We start from the raw sequence: 19,510 nt of genomic DNA on the forward strand, positions 1-19,510 counted from the left end.
ATGAAACTAATTCTAGATAATTAGAAATATATAAATAAAATATAGGGGTTAAATATAAATAAGACACAATAGATAGCATAACCAATAATTTCTTTTGGCTCAATGGTTTAGGTTTCGGTTCAATTATCTACGAACCCAGGTCTGATACTCACCAATGACATATTAAAAATATTTTTCTTACTTTTTTATTAATTATTTATAATATAAAAACAAGTCATCACCGTTAAAAAGTCATATCAGCATCCGTTATCATTTGACTAACGGAAAAACAGTCAATATATGAATTGACTGATTTTCCTAGTATAGGACTATAACCCCACTTACAACCACTAAATACTAGACATACCTAACTCTAATCCCTACATATTAAACCTTATCATAGTTCCGCCCCAACCCCTAAATACTAAATTTTAATCAGTAAACCTTAAACTCAAATATAAACTATACAAACCCAAATAAAATGTAACAAAAAATAAATAACATAATGCATATTGGTGAAATTATGAAATATGTATGACTGAATGAAAGAAGTTAATGTTGACCCCAATCATATCCCCTCACTTTCTAAATATTAAACTCTAAAATATAATCACTAAACCCTTACTTAAACATAAACCCTTAGAACTGAAATATAAACCATAAACCGAAATATAAACCCTAAACCTAAAAAGAATGGAACAAAATAAATAACATAATTCATATTGGTGAAATTATGAAATGTATATGATTGCATGGAAGAAGTTAATGTTAACCCCAACCAAACACCTTCACCTTCTAAATACTAAACTCTAACTCTAATCACTAAACCCTAATCTAAATATGAACCCTAACCCAAATTTCAAAATCTAAAAAGTACATAATATTATGTAATATTAAATTATATTATGTAATATTAAACTATATAATATAGACCATAGTAAGATTTTTACAGGTTCAAAAAAATGTAACGATAGTTAGAATTTAAGAAAATTAGAAACTATATTTCTAAACAAAATAGAGTACAAAAAATAACCGTCAAATGTAATGGAATATGATGATAAAATAATAACAGATTTATCGCATAACAAAACATGAAAAATACATATTGTTTTACATTTCTATTCTATATATGCATTTAGTAGCATAGAACACAATACCAAAAACTGTTCATGTTCTCCCACATGCGACATAAATTTACTTCAAACCAGATATGTACTTGCATCATCGCGACCATCACTTTTGGAATCCGAGAAGCCTCTCATTTCCTTCACCGACAAAGCCTCAAATGAGCGATCTTTTCCTCCACAAAAATTCTACGGGAACGCAGTGGTAACGTCTTCTTCACCTTTTTGAAGACGGCGTGGCATGCTCTTTCCGCCACTGACGATTTCAGACGAGAAAAAGAGAACGCGCTTATATAGAATGAAGAAGAAGTAAAAAATTCAAGGCAAATCTGGCGGACATGACGATGTAGAGCCATGATTTATTTTTGGATAATAATTAAGAATTTTAATTTTTTATTGTTTCAGGTTTTCCCGGTTGCAATAAAGGACAATGCAATATTAATTTATAAAGTTAACAGCAGTGGTGGAAGCAAAGACTAATTTTGTTGGGGGCATCTATTAAACTAAATATTTACAGTGGGGACATATAGATTAGGCTTAATAATTTGCACTAATTTCTTAAATCTTGTTGGGTTCAATGCCCCCACCTTGTCCTATGTGGCTCCGCCACTGGTTAACGGTGTGTATAGAAACGTTAGAGAAAATGGCTATGCATTGAATTAGGTGTTTTTGCCTTGTCATACAGCACAATTTCCAATAATAAATTGCATTGTATAGCGTTCAAAAAATTATAATTCATTATATGACAAATTACCTTTGTGACGACTAATCGGTTTTCGTTTTTCCAGTTGGCGATTTTAACATGAATCGTACTGATTAAAGTCCGCAAATTGTTGTCAGCTTATATGACTTGTGTGGTAAAAATCGAGCTACTTCCAGAGACTGTCTGGAGGTGCTGACCAAAATTTCGGATTTGTTGTATAGTGTGCTATGTTATCATTGTCGGATGTAAGAGGAACTTATTTTTTACGCAGTTCTGACTACGAGTTCGTTTACAGAACTTTTTGATTCTTCCTCGGGGCCAATCGACGGGTGTTTTTTTGTTTATAGTTGCGGACGGACTGTTTGTTTGATGATTGACTAATATCTTCGAGATATTGCGACGTCTCTCTTTTTCCAAAAATATGGTTTTATTGGAACGACCGTTATTTTCTTTGTAAAGAAAATGTCTGATAGAGTTAAAATAGTGATTCGTCCATAAGTCGTGGCTATGGCCGGAGATCGATTTTATTGGTAGTTTGTGTGAAAAGTACTTTTCCTTTGTAAGAAAGTTCCTTTCGTATACCGCTTTGCGAGTTTTTATGTGAGTGCTTGTGAGAAAGGCTGGTCCTGACCAAGGAACGCTTGGTTTGGGATCTTCTTTAACGAATCAATTTTTTTTAATTGTTACTTAGACGTTTTTGAGCGAATCTCGGATTGCTATCGTTTCCGTAAGTAAGTTGCAAGATTAATAAGATTTTATGATAAGAGATTTGCGAGATTGTTGTGAAAAACTTTCGTCGTTTTTTTATTGAAAAAGTTTCAAATCCACTCCCCACTTTTGGGAGTATACGGGTATATGTATACGAACCCACTGCCCACTTTTTAGAGAGGAGGATAGCTGAACTCGTCTTTTGACAACTACCTACGTACCCCTTTCGAAGATCAAGCCATCTCGTAGTTCAGTTGGTTGCCGCGTATGTTTTACTCATTGGGTGAGGCAGCGTCGACCGTTTTAGTCGCGATGACAGTTACTGGATCGGTGGCCGTTTCCGGAGTTGATTTTTTTGCGGTGATATGATCGTTGATCTTGGCAAGTTGGTCGTTGTCCGTTGCTTGGGTTGACGATTTTGGGTCGCACCTAGAACTTTGCAGTTCATCATAGAATTGTCTCTTGTCTAGTAGAACTCGCAGAAAAAGTTATCCTTGTAGTGGTTCCTAGTCCAAGTATTCCCGGAGGTTTTACCCTACTCCAAGTTGATAGCGTAGTTGTGCTCGCCCTAGACATCTTCCCCTTTGTGGTGGACATACTTGTTGTTGAAGTTTTCGCGAACGATTTTTTTGGATTGTGCTTCTGGGAGAGGACTTTTATCTCTTCTTCCATGAAGATGAAGTATGTCACCTTGTGAATAGCATCCTAGATCGTACGCGTTTTTTCGAGGAATATCCATTTCCAAAATTTTGACCTGAACCAGAGGGTATACCTGAACGCGTTTGCTACCTTGTTGCTGATTCCAGTGACTCTAGCCATTACCAGCTTCAACCTGGTCATAGAATCGCGCAGCAGCTCGTCCTCCCTTTGAGTCAAGCTCCAAAGGTTGACATCAGAGGTTTCTCTGTTCATGAATATGGAGTGCTGCTTGAGAAACTCGGGTGCGAGTTGTCGAAAGCTTCCATTGCATTTCAAGCAGAGAAAACCATTCGAGTGCAGCTTCCTGTAGTTTTTCGACGAAGAGGAGGCAGTATCCAGCATCTCGTTCGCGCTCCCTAATTTTTCACCTCCCCATCGCAATCTGGAAATATTATAGATGCACTTTTGGGTCCATGATGCCATTGTACACGGGAATTTTGATCTTCCCATGATCTGAGACTGTTTTTCGCGCTTCCTCGAGAAGTCTGTCGATCTCGGGAGAGGTGCTTGTTGCGTGGTGAATTTGCTATTTTATCGCTTTCACCTCTACTGCAGTTTTGCGATGTACTCGTGGAGACTGTGGATCTCATTCTCCCCAGCATTTTTCTGAATTTGTCGGCGCTTTCTGCGGCTGATCTGTTCCTGATTCTTGCCAGTTCCTCTTGTTCGATCCAATAGAGGTTTTCCTCCTCTTCAGTCATGGGTTTTTCGAATGACGCGTCCTTCATGGATGTATGTCAGTGTCTTCCTCCGACGGATCTGACTGATCGCTGATTTCCAAGTTAATGCGTTCAACCTTGTTCTCTTCATTGTCCTGATCGGGAGATGGAAGATTTCCGCGGCTAGCTGCGTGGCAGTTGGAGTTACTTCGTTAGGGTTATGTCCTGACGAATTGTTCCGTGCGTTTGCAGCTCTTTCCAACGGAGTTTCAAGGTTGAGCCTTCTCCCGCTGTGGCCCTAAGTGGCCCCGCGCGGGAAGATACTCCTGCTTCTCGCCATTAGGGTTCCAATCTGTTTGGTGAGAGAGCCCATGAGTTTATCTTGTTTGTCTGACCTCTTCTGGGCAGTTGCAAACATCTCTTTAAACTGCTCGAATGCCGCGGTGTTTGCGTTTGCAGTGACCGTTGAGGCATTCCCAGTAGGATTTTTCTCAAAGAAGGCGTCGACGGTATTATCGTCGCACGTCTGTTGAGTGTCTGTAGTCATAGCTGATCGAGCGTGCTGTGGTTGTGAGTGAGATAGATCCATACCCCCCCCCCCCCCCACCACCTTCTTCTGGTGTTAAACTATGGTGATCGAAATTTATACCGGTGATTTTATTGATCGGAGAAAAGCCAAGTAAACCTAGTTTCTCCTGAAGGTCCTGGTTATCTGTAGGGCCACGTACAAAGCAATCAATATATGATAACAAACGAAATAGAAAGCGTAAAGAACCAAAGAGAGCAAATGAGATCTTATTCCAAATATGCGTAAGAACGTTTACAACAGGTGTAAGCCTCGGCTCTATTGGCAAGTATCCTAGTCTAGCAACCTAAGACTTTTACACCTATTTGAGTCACAGCTCGATAACAAAACGAAAATATGCCTAAGTTTCTCAAAGTGCTAAGTTTTATGTGAAAAGGTTCTCTCCCCGTGCCTCTCGCCTTAGCCTCTCTTATATACTCCTCCAAGGTCGGTTTGCATCTTCCCTTTCTGCCCTTGGGTTGAGTTTATCGCAAAATAGAAATATTCCATTTTCTTATCTTCATGATTATTGCTTAAAACTTGATATTTATTTTCAGAAACTTAACATTTATCTTCTCCTGCGAATAAAAGATAGACAGTCATAGTATTCTTGGCTCAAATCTCTTCTAAAACCGCAAGTGAGCTTTGGCCGCGTTTTAGACCTCTTTAGGCCGTTTTATTCTACTTAAGCGTGTTTGTGATTTATTTGAGAAATCACCTTCGCTACGACATCGATTTTATAAAAAAGCTCTACATCAATCGTATAGTAGAGGCGATTGGTGTTTTAAATTAACTGTCGCCGTTTTATTTGATTGATTCAACTTTTACGAGAAAACAAGTCTTTGTGGTTTTAATCGTAATGTTTCAACGATAAAATGAAACAAGAGACAGTGTGGTCATGGTTCAAAGGATGGAGCTACGAGGATTAAACGAGAGTGCATGGCATTGATACGACGGACGGGCATGGACGGACTATGCTCGCCATACGTCGAGTTGGTCAGGACAGACTGTGCTCGCCATATGTCGAGTTAGTCGGGACAGACCGCTCTCGCCATACGGCGAGCAGGTCGTGATGGACCATGCTCTTTATATGGCCTCCCTCGAGTGATGGTGGACGGTTGGAATGCTGGTAAGCCCTTTTGTTGTTTCATCGTTCGTTTCCCGAAGGTTGTTTATTAAAAAGATTGGATCTCTGAGCTCGAGAACTTATCTTATATAATAACTTTTAAAGTTTATACGAAACTTCTTGTTTCGAGAAATATTTTCTGGGAACTTTCAGGCGTTGATTCCATCGTAACTGATTTTGACCCCAACACATAGCAGAACAAAACCCTTGCGCAAGAAAGGGCTTCCTGATGTAGCTCAAATTACCGTAGAAAACTATCTCAAATAAGAGATAGATTATAGTATTTAGTGATCAAATATGCATGGAGCGTGGATTAAATAATAAACTATAAATATTAAGATTAATCTAGGCAAACTATATAAAAGTAGTAATAATAGGAATAAAGTAGGTTGTAAGATATGTGGGAAAAGCTACATTTAAGGTTTTAAACGGGTTATCAGAACTTAAATCTATAAATGCATAAGGTTTAATAAGAACCATCCTAGAATTCGAATTAAATTAATAACATATCCAGCTCTCTCTGCGAGTCTAATCATATGTCTAAAATTTGTTACAAATATTATTAGTATCAAAATTTAGTCACAATATCTCTATTTTCTTGTAGTGATGCGAATCAGGGAGAGTGTCAATCATGACCGATGCTACTATTAGGCAAGAATTATTGTTCACTTTGATTTGTTCACTCAGTTACCTAAACCAACTCTCTTATTTATTTCTTAACCTAGCTCATGAAGATTGGATTAGGTAATTAACCATGTTATCGTGTGTCCTAATTAATCATATGATCAGGATTCTAGTTAGCTATTATAGAAACAAACAATAAGAACAATCCAGTGAAGGATCCAATAGTATAACCGTATCGGTTATACTTGATTCTGTTGAAACTTGTTTTGTAAATATTTTTCATTTTATTTACGAAAGCTGTTTCTAAAATTTTATCAAAATCAGTTTTACAAAATTGTTTTGTCAAAAAATATTAGTTTCATTTTATAAAATTGTTTCCTAAAACGTCGTCGAAGTCTGTTTTATGAAAGTTGTATCATAACAACTTTTTTTATATTTACAAAAATAATTTCATAAATTGTCGACGAATTTAGTTTTACAGAATTTATTTTAATTTTTTTTTTATTTTACGAAATATGTTTCCTAAAGTGCAGTTTAATTTAGTTTTACAGATGTAGTTTCATATAAAACTGACTAGTTTTCTTTTATGAAAAACAAATCTTAAAATTACCAAAGTTACTTTTACGGAATTTGTTTTGTATAAAAATGTTTAATTAAATTTTACTAAAGCTATTCAGTAAAGAAATGTCAATGTTAGTTTTAAAGAAGTTGTTTTGCAAAACACTATATAATTTTGATTTTTATGAAATCCATTTCGTAAAATGTTGTTGAAGTTACTTGTCGGATGTTGTTTAGTATAAACAATTTAGTTATATTTTAAAAACTTTCTGTATAGCATTATCAAATTTATTTTAATAGAAGTAGTTTCATAGAACATTGTTTAGTTTTATAATATTAGTTTTCTCCGTAAATCTTAGTTTTTTCTAAAATATTTTGGTTAATTCCTTATGTTTTTGGGAAAATGTATCTGTAACTTCTGCTCGCACAAAAATATTTTCGCTTAGATTTCCTAGCTAGGAAAATTTATACCAAACTAATTTTGACGTACTGTCTCTAAGACGAAACTACGTATGCAGATTGATTCTTTCTACCTTTCCGATTCAGTCATCTTGTGGACATATTTCGTCATGCTAAAGCGATTTTAGCCGCTGTGGTCGTTATAATATATAATATTTCTATAATCTACATCCTTTTATACACACAGAAGAGATATTTATTTATCCGCATCACATATAAATGTAGTGATAAACATGACAATAAGAAGTAAATTATTTTCACTTTCTCATATGATAAACATCACATAGGAAAATGTTTTACATGAATATTTTGTAAAATACAAAATATTAACACCTGAAGGTTATTGGTCATTCTCATGATAGACCAAATAATTTATAAACTGATATTTATCATACATTTATTACCGAATAAATTATTAACTGTTATTTATAATACATTTATTTGTACGTTATTATTATTTCAAAATAATATGATGTTCTATCTCATGAAAAAATTAATCTTAGTGTCAAATGTAAATAGCTTCTAAGAAGACAAAACTCATTTGTTAGTAAAAATCCAAAAATATCTGTGCCCCTTTGGTTCACCATTTCTCTCGAAGTAAATTCCATCAGGTCTAGCAATCCATGAACGTTTTTCACCACATCGATATTCTGCGGCGCCTCTATAAGCACGCCATATAGTTTGAGAATATTCCATTTTAGGCCCATGTCGTAAGAGGCAACGCCATACAATTCTATCTCCCCATCCTCTCTCTCTAACTACAATCTGATATCTTACATTGAATTTTACCTGGTGGACAGGTTCAACATGTTTTCGGTTGGATGAACAATTAACTTTTAGAATACTACCTGGTTTGAGCTGATTTTGCAATTCTAAAATGTTTGTAAAACACCCGCCTTCATTCAAGCCAAAACACATAGCAATAACTAGCATAAATATGAGGTAATTCATCTTCTTTTATCTAAAAAAATTGTTGAAGAGAAATTATTTTATATACATTAATGTGGAATCTATTTATAGATTTTTGGTAAACATGATTTAATATATTATTAAATATTAAAAAATAAAAGCTAAAAATTAAACACATATATGAACCAATCAAATCTGTGGTCGAAAAAGCATTTGAAATCGAGAATTAAGGTGAATCAAATAAGGTTAGACCAAATGATTAAAATTTTCAATTAGTGTCGACCACATAAATCTAAAAAAATAACTAAAAATACATATATAATATTTAGTCAAGTTAGTTTTCAAAACAAATAGAATCTATTTTTACTCGTAGAAAAGAAAATTTGACTTCACTGCTCAGCACCCACAATATTGAATATTTTAAATTATTTAATTTTATAACTTGTAGACATCTACTATTTATATTAATATTTAATCTAAACTAGTAGTATCAATAAGTAAATGTAATAATCCATTTCTTATTAATCAAGAAGCAATTTAAAAAATAAACCTTTAGAGTGCAAATTATTTACAATGGTGTCATGCTGATTTGGCATCACCACAATCACTCTCAGCCTATTTAAATGACTTTGGCTCACTAGAGAAATTACACCAAATGCCATTGTATTCCCAAGTAGCCGTATCATAGTATAAGGTTACAAAATTTACAGTATATATTAGCGATGAGCCTAACTCACACCCAAAAGTTATCTCAAGAGTGAAGGATTGCCCACACACTTGCAATATTCATGGAACTTTGAAAAAGGATTAAGTGGGAAAATTCGACGAAGTCTGCAACAGGGTCAAACAAAAGTAATCATCGATCTTCTTAGTATACTGGTTTTTGTTTGATCTAATATTTTATTTTATATTATCTACAATAGAAACAACTCTATATGAAGAGTTGCAAACCATCATAACATTTCACTAGACCTTGACCCGCCCGACCGGACGGGTATTTTTTATGTTTTTAACTTTTTGTTTATATTAAATTATGTATTTGTAATATGTAAACTTAAAATATTCTGATATCATTTTTTTTAATTTGCTAACTAAAATAATATAGGGGTAGATCATAATTTTTTCCAATTCCAAAATTCTACCATCGTTTAAAACAAATAAAATAAATTTTATAAATACATAAAATATATAAACATATTTGGAATTATAATTTTACTAAAATAAATTTGTTAAAGAAAAATAATCTTGCGTTGTTGTTGTTCATTTCTATAGTTTGACCCGTAACCGTATAAATATTTTTTTTCACTTTAAACTTTTTCTTTGTACTAAAGGTATAATATATATATATATATATATATATATATATATATATATATATATATATATCAGATAAAATCATTTCTAGGCTTTCATCAACGTAAGGTGGGTTATCCATTAGTAATTAGTTTCACTTGAACACGTCCCTTATCCTTATATGATTTGAGATCGCTGATCAAATGGAAAACTTTGTTAGTAAACATGAATCTTTTGAGATGGCAAGGAAAATAACATGAAGAGTATGAGTACATGTTGAGTTGAATATATAGTGGAGACCTAAAACCCTAGAGTATAACAAATATCTTAAATTCAAAGAATATTCTATTCATTTTGTTTTATGTTTAAAAGCCTATAATATAGGAAATACAAATATTTGGTTGGTATTATTTTGAATTTTGTGTTGTTAATATATTCGGATTTATTTGAAAAACTAAATATATCGGATTACAAATAGGAAATCGCTGATTTTATGGTTGCTCTAGACATAAAAGTTATTGAGATTATTAAGAATGAGATTTTTGTGATTGTTTATGGTATGTTTTGATTTGACCATAGAAATAGGAAAGGGTAAAATTTACTTGGTTTTTATGGTTAAATTTGTGATCCAAATTAAAATTTGAATTTACTATTGTTTGAATTCGATAATAAAGTTTAAGATTTTTTACTGATACGAAAATTGTAGGTGCCATTATGTTTGATCTTAGCAATATTGACACAAAAAGTTGAAAGTAAAAATATCTACTCGTTTGTGTTTGATGTATGGCATTATACGGTAAAATCATATTGAAATAGACCCATGTTTTGAAAAATAATTAAAAACGTATTGAATTATTCATAATGTTTACGATACTTTTATGTTTGTTTAGGTCATATAAAGTAGAAGAAAGTGATGCATTTTTTTAAGCTAGAATTGATCACTTTTGGAAAATATTTAATAGCTGGAAAAGACAAGTTTTTTTAATTGTTTACTTAATTAAATTTTCAGTGACATTAGGTTGTAAATATTGTGCAATTTTTAGGGTTAGTTTATATTTGTACTTCTGTTTTAATAAAGTAGATGTGGTTTTGGCCCCGCGCGTCCGCGCGGATGTATGTTTGGAAAGATGAAATGGTAAATAAAAATTTAGTGGCTTTCATATTTGTTGAATTTTATATTGGTGTATTTTGTTCGGTTTGTTGAGTGTTTGATTAAAAAGTATGATTTTATATAAATATCCATTTTTTAGAATGAAAATATTATTGTGTGTTTTTAAAAAATTCTAATTTATTATTCTCATAATAGTTTGTGGTTCGATACTGACCACCAGCTGCATTGACATTGACATGTTCAATGACACCCCATGAGTCTAAAGCTAAGATACGCTGAATTCGGTGCATGAGAGATCGTTTGCAAGTAGCATGGATCTTGTTACCCTAACAAAAAAAAAAGTCATCTTAGATACATTTGAAACATTCATAATACAATAAAGGGTACAAAACGAACTTACCCATTGATCTGCCAAGACCATTTCGGAAGTATTACCTGCAAAAGTGGTGTTTTGCTTCCATGAATGTAAACATTTAACTTGAACACACCAGTCGTCTTTGAAAGGTCTGAGTTTGGTTAGAGGAACAAACGTCGTCATCTTCGACATGTTATAGGTTTTCGATTTTTTGGGATATGATTTGGAGAATAGATGATGAGATATATATACTGCTGGTGGTGAGAGATGGCGCACGTTAGATTAAATGTCAGTAAGTTCGATATTTTATTTTTGGTAGTTATAATTTAAAAACACAATCAAAGGCAAAAGATCTTAAAAGTAATTAAATATACATTTATTATTTAGTATCTATTAGGGAAAAAGAATATTCGTAGAGAAAAGGAGAACTTAGTGGTCAAGATATTTAAAAAGATTTTCATATTGTGTTAGTTTATTATCTATTAGGAAAAAGGAATATTCATAGATTTTAGGAGAATTTAGTGGTCAAGATTTTTAAATAGATTTTCGAATTGTTAGTTATTTGATTCGAGCTGTTGAACAATAAATAGTTTCTATTATGTTCCCGTAGGATTAGGAAAATCTGTGAGTGAAAATATTACGATCGCGTAGTATTAGGAAAATCTTTGAGTGAGTATCAATTCTTTAAATGTGATTAATGTACATTAATTAAAAATTTCGTAAATTTAAGACTGATTTAGGATGGTTTCATGGAATGGAAGGAAGCAGTTTAATTAGGTTAGATATTATTAACAAACCAAATTTTGATTCGTTTACGGTTTATATTGCAAACCAATTTTTTTGGTCAGGAACAAACCAAAATATAAATCATCTAACACAAAACCAAAAATTTATCATAAGCAAAACAATCAAAAATGTTTATTCACTGTGAAATTTATTTCCACCATAAGCAATAGAATATGTTTGTATACTTGTGTAGATATGTTTTAATATGAATAATAATTTGCACTAATTGGTTTTGGGTGTTTAATTTAGATATTTCTATCGGACGGGTTTAGTATTGTAGATATTACAATCAATTGGTTTAGAATTGTGGACCATGTAAATCAAAAAGAAAGCTCAAACAGAATAATAATAGGCCACGTTTTTTTTAATGGTGAAACTAAATAATTAAACTACTGTGTTTTGATTGCAGTGGCATGAAATGATAATATTTGTGGAAAATTAAGGGGATAGAGTTAAATGTACTTCAGTATTAATATTAATATGTGGTTTTGCCCATACAAAGTACCAAGCAGTCTATTTTTATAGTCTAATTTTAAAATTAGTTTATGAGTTAATATTTAATTTTTTTTACTAATGTTTTAGATCACTACGGACCTTTGGTTGGGCAGTGGACCTTCAACATATCAAGATGAAAGTTTGGCGGGAGTGCTGTGGGGATAAACCATAAAGTAAGTTTTTCATTGATCAATATGAGTAAATACTCTATATTATATAACAAATACTTTAGTAATAAACCAATATTTGACAACAAAAACTTTGATCAATACTTCAAACATGTGACAAACATTGAAGGATAAAAAAAATTGATGTAACCTGAAATTTTAGAAATTTAAGCATTCCGAATGAGTTACTAACAGCCTGCATTATTTTCCTATGTGTATATAATTTGATGACTTAATAAACATACCAGATATTTATATTTTGTATTCAGGATTCCATATTGAATTCAGTGCAAAATATTAGAAGAAAGCTTAGCTCTAATTATACAGAAATCCTTGATGTTTATTTTTAGATAAATCATATATGTTTTTGTTTTTCTTATATGGTTTTGGCAATGTGTTTTTTAATACTTTTTAAGAGACTGTTTACCTTTTCTATTGTTAGTAAAAGAAAAAACAACTGAAATAAATTTGCTTTATTTAGTACTCAAACAATTATACTACTCCCTCTGTTTTTTAAAGATAAATGTTTTAGGAATTTTTTTTGTTTCAAAAAGATGTATTTTTCATATTTTCAGTGTAATTTTTGTCAACTAATTATGAATAATTGTGAATCTCAAAAACATTAATTGCATTTCTTGAAATTTTATTGGTTTAGAAATATAGAAAATATAAAATAACAAAAAACTATGCACTAATAAGTAAATTTTAATATGTTTTATTAAAAAGTGTGAAATCTCAAAACATGTATTATTTAAAAACAGAGGGAGTACTATTTAGTAATTATGGATAACCTTTGCATCGGCAAGTATTGTTTGGTCTCTTCTATTGTCCAGTCCCTGTAGAATGCATCATCTGTGGGAATCTAAGAAGTCTGTTGAGTCTTGCTCATAACTATAATTAAACAGCAGAAAATTAGTTTCGTAAGATAGCCTTTATTAGATTATGTATAAGAGAAAATATAATCATCACTGGTTTAGTTTGGGAATTATAAAATTTCATGATATAATTTAGTTTAGTAACATAATAAGACTGTATGAGAGCCATGCCAACTGTATGAGACCCCTGCCAACTCTCTTTCTCACCATTAACACAAACCAGAGAGAAATGAAATAAGAATATCAACACAAGACGAAAATAAAAAAAATATCAACACAAGACTCATAATAACATTATTAAAAAAAAAAGACTCATAATAACATTTCTCTCTACCAAATTCATCTATACATTTTTCTCTGGATCACAAGATCCAAATGTCAATTTGAAAACGATAACGGTATAATCCAAAAGACCCAAAACGCATAATTTTTTTATTTTTAGTCTAAGAAGCTGAGCCCACATACCTGGAAATCATTGTCGGTGTTGACATACAGAGCCGGTCTTTGTAATTACCCGACTGGAAGCAAAGCCAAAAAAGTGGCCTATTTATATTCAGTTATTTAAAAAGGAAATTATTATTTAAAATTTAACCCTACATAAGGGTTGAACCCTCGACCTCTAACAGCTCAAGCTTCACCATTACCACTAGGCTAATGAATAAACTTTTACAATTGTGGCCGCTAAAGTTAATATTTTAATGGGGCTAGAAGCAGCCGCTTCTCCCGCTTACCTCAAGGGCCGCCTCTGTTGACATAATGAAAAGCGAATTCAAGCTCAGAGAGAGCGTGCATCAGCGTCTGAGAGAATACTTCCCGAACCAACCGAACGAATCAGTTCGTCCCCACAAGGTCGGGTCCGATCCGGCGATCAAGTGAACAGCCGGGTCCTTGGCGATGTTGATCGTTTTCCTTCGGCTCGCTCCACGCATATTTAATATATGGATTTTTTGTCTTCTTGGTCTCAATCTTTTAACTGAAATCTGATCTACTGCAACAAAACCTAAGGGAAATTCTCTCAAATAATTTATTTTAACTTTTTTCACAAAAATAGCCCTCACAAAATTAAATGACCAAAATAGTTTCTTTTATTTTGAAAATCTTAATATATATTTTTGTTTTTGTTTAATTAATCTAAAGAATGTAAATGCATATTTTACCCTTTAATTAAACATGCTTTGGTCATTTTTCCTTTTTAAATGCTATTTTTATGAAAATAAACTAAAAATGTTTTTCAAATATAATTTCTCAGGAATTTCTCAGAACCTTATGCCATGTTTATTTTGTTTTACATTACAAAACTTGAATTACAACATATATAAGCCCATCGTTAAATGATAAGCCCATTAAATTAGTGTTCTATCCATTTAATCGGTCCAATATATCCAAATTAACTTTTAGACGTTCTATTATTTGATCAAAGGTTTCAAGACTTTAAGTCCATAATGCATGGCTATTAAATTTTTTTTTATTTAGGTTTCAGCCTTTTACTATCTTATAAGGGCATTTGTCCAAAATAATACATTTAAAGTTTTTATCACAAAAATAACACCAAAAAATAAAAGTCACAAAATGAGATTCATTAAAGGGTAAAATATCCCCACTACCCTTGATTAATAATACATCAAACAAAAAAAAAGAATCGTCTTCATCCTTTCTCATCATTCTCCGTCGTCTCTCTCTCGAAGCTTCAAATCAACTTCTATGGCATCAGCGATGTCTTTTTCTTGCTGCGTTTCATCGCTTCTTTAATCCCCTTCAAACGGACCTTTTTCTCCTCAGTTCATCATCCACCCAAAAACCTATCTTTCCAGAATATTCCCTTGTTTCTCCGAACGATCGTCACGTTCCAGAAAATACCAACATGAACCATCACTCCGTTATCAGTCTCATCATCATCTCCCTCGAGCTCCATCGACCTCCAATCAATCTGAGTTAGGTTTCGATGAGGTCGCTGAGAAAGGCAGGGCTTTGTCCAGACCGGTAAAGTCTCCTCCATTTTTTTCCCTCTTAAAAATTGACGAATCATGAGTTTAGATGAATGTTGTGTGTTAATTTAATGTAAAGTTGGCTGCTTTGTAAATGTCTTTTCGATTCATTTGCGTTCTGGAACTGATGTTCCACTGAATATGACGTTTATAAGAGCTCCTCTCGGTACTCTGTTGAAGGTTGATATCCCACTTGTGTTCATAGGAGATGATGTGTCTCCTGGGTTGAAGAAATGTATAAGGGATTGACTGGTTTTAGAAAAATAGTTCTTTTGTTTTGATTTACCTAGAGAGACGATGTCTTGTTCTGGAATCACATGAATTAACTGAAGTACTTATACTATGAGTTTCTGTCTAGCAGTTCCTCTTTCTTGAATCGTAGTATCAGAGAGCAATCAACAAAAGAAATGTGACAATAGATTTTGAAGTTAAGTGAGCTTCTAAGTCTGTAAAGTGGTACTGCCCTGGTTTTAGTTATGCCGTTCTTGGATCAGAGTGAGCTAGGATTTGGTGATGACAAATAATCTTCAATTCAAATGACAATATGTTTGATGGTATAAATGACGTTTAGCTTTATTTAGTGCCTTGTATCTCACTCTGGCTACCCTTTTCTGCGATCTTTAAGCTTCATCTATTAGTTTCTTCCCAGTCGTATAGATTGCAGCATCTAGTTTTTTTTTATTCACTATCTTCTTGATTTTTCTGCAGGAGCATATCTGAATACGATCAAAATAACGGTGAAGTTCCTATGTCCGGCATAGATCATCCCTCCATATATAGAAGTAAATCTCAGCCTATTGGACGTTGGACAAAAGCTAGTAGCGGGAGACCTCAAGGTTCATCCGGCATTACAGCTGATAAGGCCCAAAGACGAACCAATTGTTAAGACTGCCAGGAGGACGTGTCAGTGACCAGCAAAAGAAGGACCAACCAAAGAAAGACCAACCAAAGAAATAAACCGGTGAGGAATCATATTAACCGGTGCAAACCAAATGTTGCTCATACTTTTCTTTGCCAAAGATTGATGAAAATTTAATTGATCAGACTTTCTTAGGACTCGAGATTCTTTAGGATGGAGGTTTTTGTGTGTTGTTGTTAGCGTTGCCGGAGAGCTTTAGATTCCGGTGGAATGTTCTGTCTTTTGATTCTACAATGCATTTTTTTATAAAATAAAATAAGTGTATTTTCTTGCATAAGTCTGTTTTCGAAAAGAATCAAAAGCATGTAAGGAATGTAAGACAGTTGTTCAGGATGGCTATCCTGAATTGGACTTTAATATTCCAAAACAGGAAAAAACATAATCAAAATCTATAAAAAAAATTATTGGCTATAGAAATCACCAAATATAATTCATTGTCTACAAAATAGAGAAAACATATCAAAAAGAGAATGTTAAAATATGATAGGTTGAAGCATTTTCAATAATTCTAGTAAAAAAATAGTTAAATGTGGTATCATTATAAAACACATATGTTATATAGGATATTTTTTAGCACATTCAGGATGGGTTTCCAGAAAAATAAAATGATTGTTTTCTTGCATAAGTCTGTTTTTGAAGAGAATCAAAAGCATGTAAGGAATGTAAGACAATTTTTGTTCTAGATGGCTATCCTGAATTGGACTTTAATCTTCCAAAACAAAAAAAAAACATAATCAAAATCTATAAACAAAATTCATTGGTTATAGAAATCACCAAAATATAGTTAATTGTCTATAAAATAGAGAAAACATATCAAACAGAGAATATTAAAATAGGATAGGTTGAAGCATTTTCAATAACTCTACCAAGAAAGAGGTAAATGTGGTATCATTATAAACACATATTGTTATATAAGATATTTTTTGGCACATTCAGGATAGGTTTCGAGATAAATAAAATGACTGTGTTTTCTTGCATAAGTTTGTTTTCGAAGAAAATCAAAAGCATATAAGGAATGTAAGACAATCTTTGTTCAGGATGGCTATCCTGAATTGGACTTTAATCTTCCAAAACAAAAAAAAAACATAATCAAAATCTATAAACAAAATTCATTGGCTATTGAAATCACCAATATAGTTAATTGTCTAGGAAATAGAGAAAACATATCAAACATAGAATATTAAAATAGGATAGGTTGAAGCAATTTCAATAATTCTACCAAGAAAGAGGTAAATGTGGTATCATTATAAAACACGTATGTTATATAGGATATCTTTTGGCACATTCAGGATGAGTTTCCAGAAAAAATAAATGACTGTATTTTCTTGCATAAGTCTGTTTTCTAAGAAAATCAAAAGCATGTAAAGAATGTAAGACAGTCATTGTTTAGAATGGCTATCCTGAATTGGACTTTAATCTTCTAAAACAGAAAAAAACATAATCAAAATCTATAAAAAAAAATTATTGGCTATAGAAATCACCAAATAAAATTCATTGTCTACAAAATAGAGAAAACATATCAAAAAGAGAATATTAAAATAGGATAGGTTGAAGCATTTTCAATAATTCTTCTAAAAATAGTTAAATGTAGTATCATTATAAAACATATATGTTACATAGGATATTTTTTGGCACATTTAGGATGAGTTTCCAGAAAAATAAAATGACTGTGTTTTCTTGCATAAGCCTGTTTTCGAAGAGAATCAAAAGCATGAAATGAATGTAAGACAAACTTTATTTAGGATGGCTATCCTCAATTGGATTTTAATCTTCCAAAACAAAAAAAAACATAATCAGAATCTATAAAGAAAATTCATTGGCTATAGAAATCACCAAATATAGTTCATTGTCTACAAAATAGAGAAAACATATCAAACAAAGAATATTAAAATAGGATAGGTTGAAGCATTTTCAATAATTCTACCAAGAAAGAGGTAATGTGGTATCATTATAAAACACATATATTATATAAGATATTTTTTGGCACATTCAAGATGGGTTTCGAGAAAAATAAAATGATTGTGTTTTCTTGCATAAGTCTGTTTTCTTAAAGAATCAAAAGCATGTAAGGAATGTAAGATAGTCCTTGTTCAAGATGGCTATCCTGAATTAGACTTTAATCTTCCAAAACTAAAAAAAAAACATAATCAAAATCTATAAACAAAATTCATTGGCTATAGAAATCACCAAATATAGTTCATTGTCTACAAAATAGAGAAAACATATCAAACAGAGAATATTAAAATAGGATATATTGAAGCAATTTCAATAATTCTACCAAGAAAGAGGTAAATGTGGTATCATTATAAAACACATATGTTATATAGGATATCTTTTGGCACATTTAGGATGAGTTTCCAGAAAAAATAAAATGACTGTGTTTTCTTGCATAAGTATGTTTTCTAAGAGAATCAAAAGCATGTAAGGAATGTTGTGTGTTAATTTAATGTAAAGTTGGCTGCTTTGTAAATGTCTTTTCGATTCATTTGCGTTCTGGAACTGATGTTCCACTGAATATGACGTTTATAAGAGCTCCTCTCGGTACTCTGTTGAAGGTTGATATCCCACTTGTGTTCATAGGAGATGATGTGTCTCCTGGGTTGAAGAAAGGTATAAGGGATTGACTGGTTTTAGAAAAATAGTTCCTTTGTTTTGATATACCTAGAGAGACGTTGTCTTGTTCTAGAATCACATGAATTAGCTGAAGTACTTATACTATGAGTTTCTGTCTAGCAGTTCCTCTTTCTTGAATCGTAGTATCAGAGAGCAATCAACAAAAGAAATGTGACAATAGATTTTGAAGTTAAGTGAGCTTCTAAGTCTGTAAAGTGGTACTGCCCTGGTTTTAGTTATGCCGTTCTTGGATCAGAGTGAGCTAGGATTTGGTGATGACAAGTAATCTTCAATTCAAATGACAATATGTTTGATGGTATAAATGACGTTTAGCTTTATTTAGTGCCTTGTATCTCACTCTGGCTACCCTTTTCTGTGATCTTTAAGCTTCATCTATTAGTTTCTTCCCAGTCGTATAGATTGCAGCATCTAGATTTTTTTGATTCACTATCTTCTTGATTTTTCTGCAGGAGCATATCTGAATACGATCAAAAGAACAGTGAAGTTCCTATGTCCGGCATAGATCATCCCTCCATATATAAAAGTAAATCTCAGCCTATTGGACGTTGGACAAAAGCTAGTAGCTGGAGACCTCAAGGTTCATCCGGCGTTACAGCTGATAAGGCCCAAAGACGAACCAATTGTTAAGACTGCCAGGAGGACGTGTCAGTGACCAGCAAAAGAAGGACAAGCCAAAGAAAGACCAGCCAAAGAAATAAACCGGTGAGGAGTCATATTAACCGGTGCAAACCAAATGTTGCTCATACTTTTCTTTGCCAAAGATTGATGAAAATTTAA

At 32.5% G+C, this 19,510-nt stretch overlaps 1 long non-coding RNA gene across 3 annotated transcripts; it reads right to left on the reverse strand.

Moving 5' to 3' along the window:
• Nucleotides 1-7,575: 7,575 nt before the first annotated feature.
• On the reverse strand, nucleotides 7,576-14,260 carry LOC130496186 (uncharacterized). 3 transcript variants are annotated; one of them, XR_008935256.1, is made up of 4 exons: nucleotides 13,927-14,260; nucleotides 13,661-13,713; nucleotides 13,112-13,211; nucleotides 7,576-7,993 (listed from the first exon to the last, which is right to left on the reverse strand). It is a non-coding gene; the product is annotated as an uncharacterized LOC130496186 (long non-coding RNA). The 3 variants fall into 3 exon arrangements; XR_008935254.1 differs by having other exon boundaries at nucleotides 13,112-13,713; XR_008935253.1 differs by lacking the exon at nucleotides 7,576-7,993 and having other exon boundaries at nucleotides 13,016-13,211.
• Nucleotides 14,261-19,510: the final 5,250 nt, after the last annotated feature.

The sequence above is a fragment of the Raphanus sativus genome, chromosome 1, assembly GCF_000801105.2.
Source record: "Raphanus sativus cultivar WK10039 chromosome 1, ASM80110v3, whole genome shotgun sequence".
Lineage (NCBI taxonomy): Eukaryota > Viridiplantae > Streptophyta > Magnoliopsida > Brassicales > Brassicaceae > Raphanus > Raphanus sativus.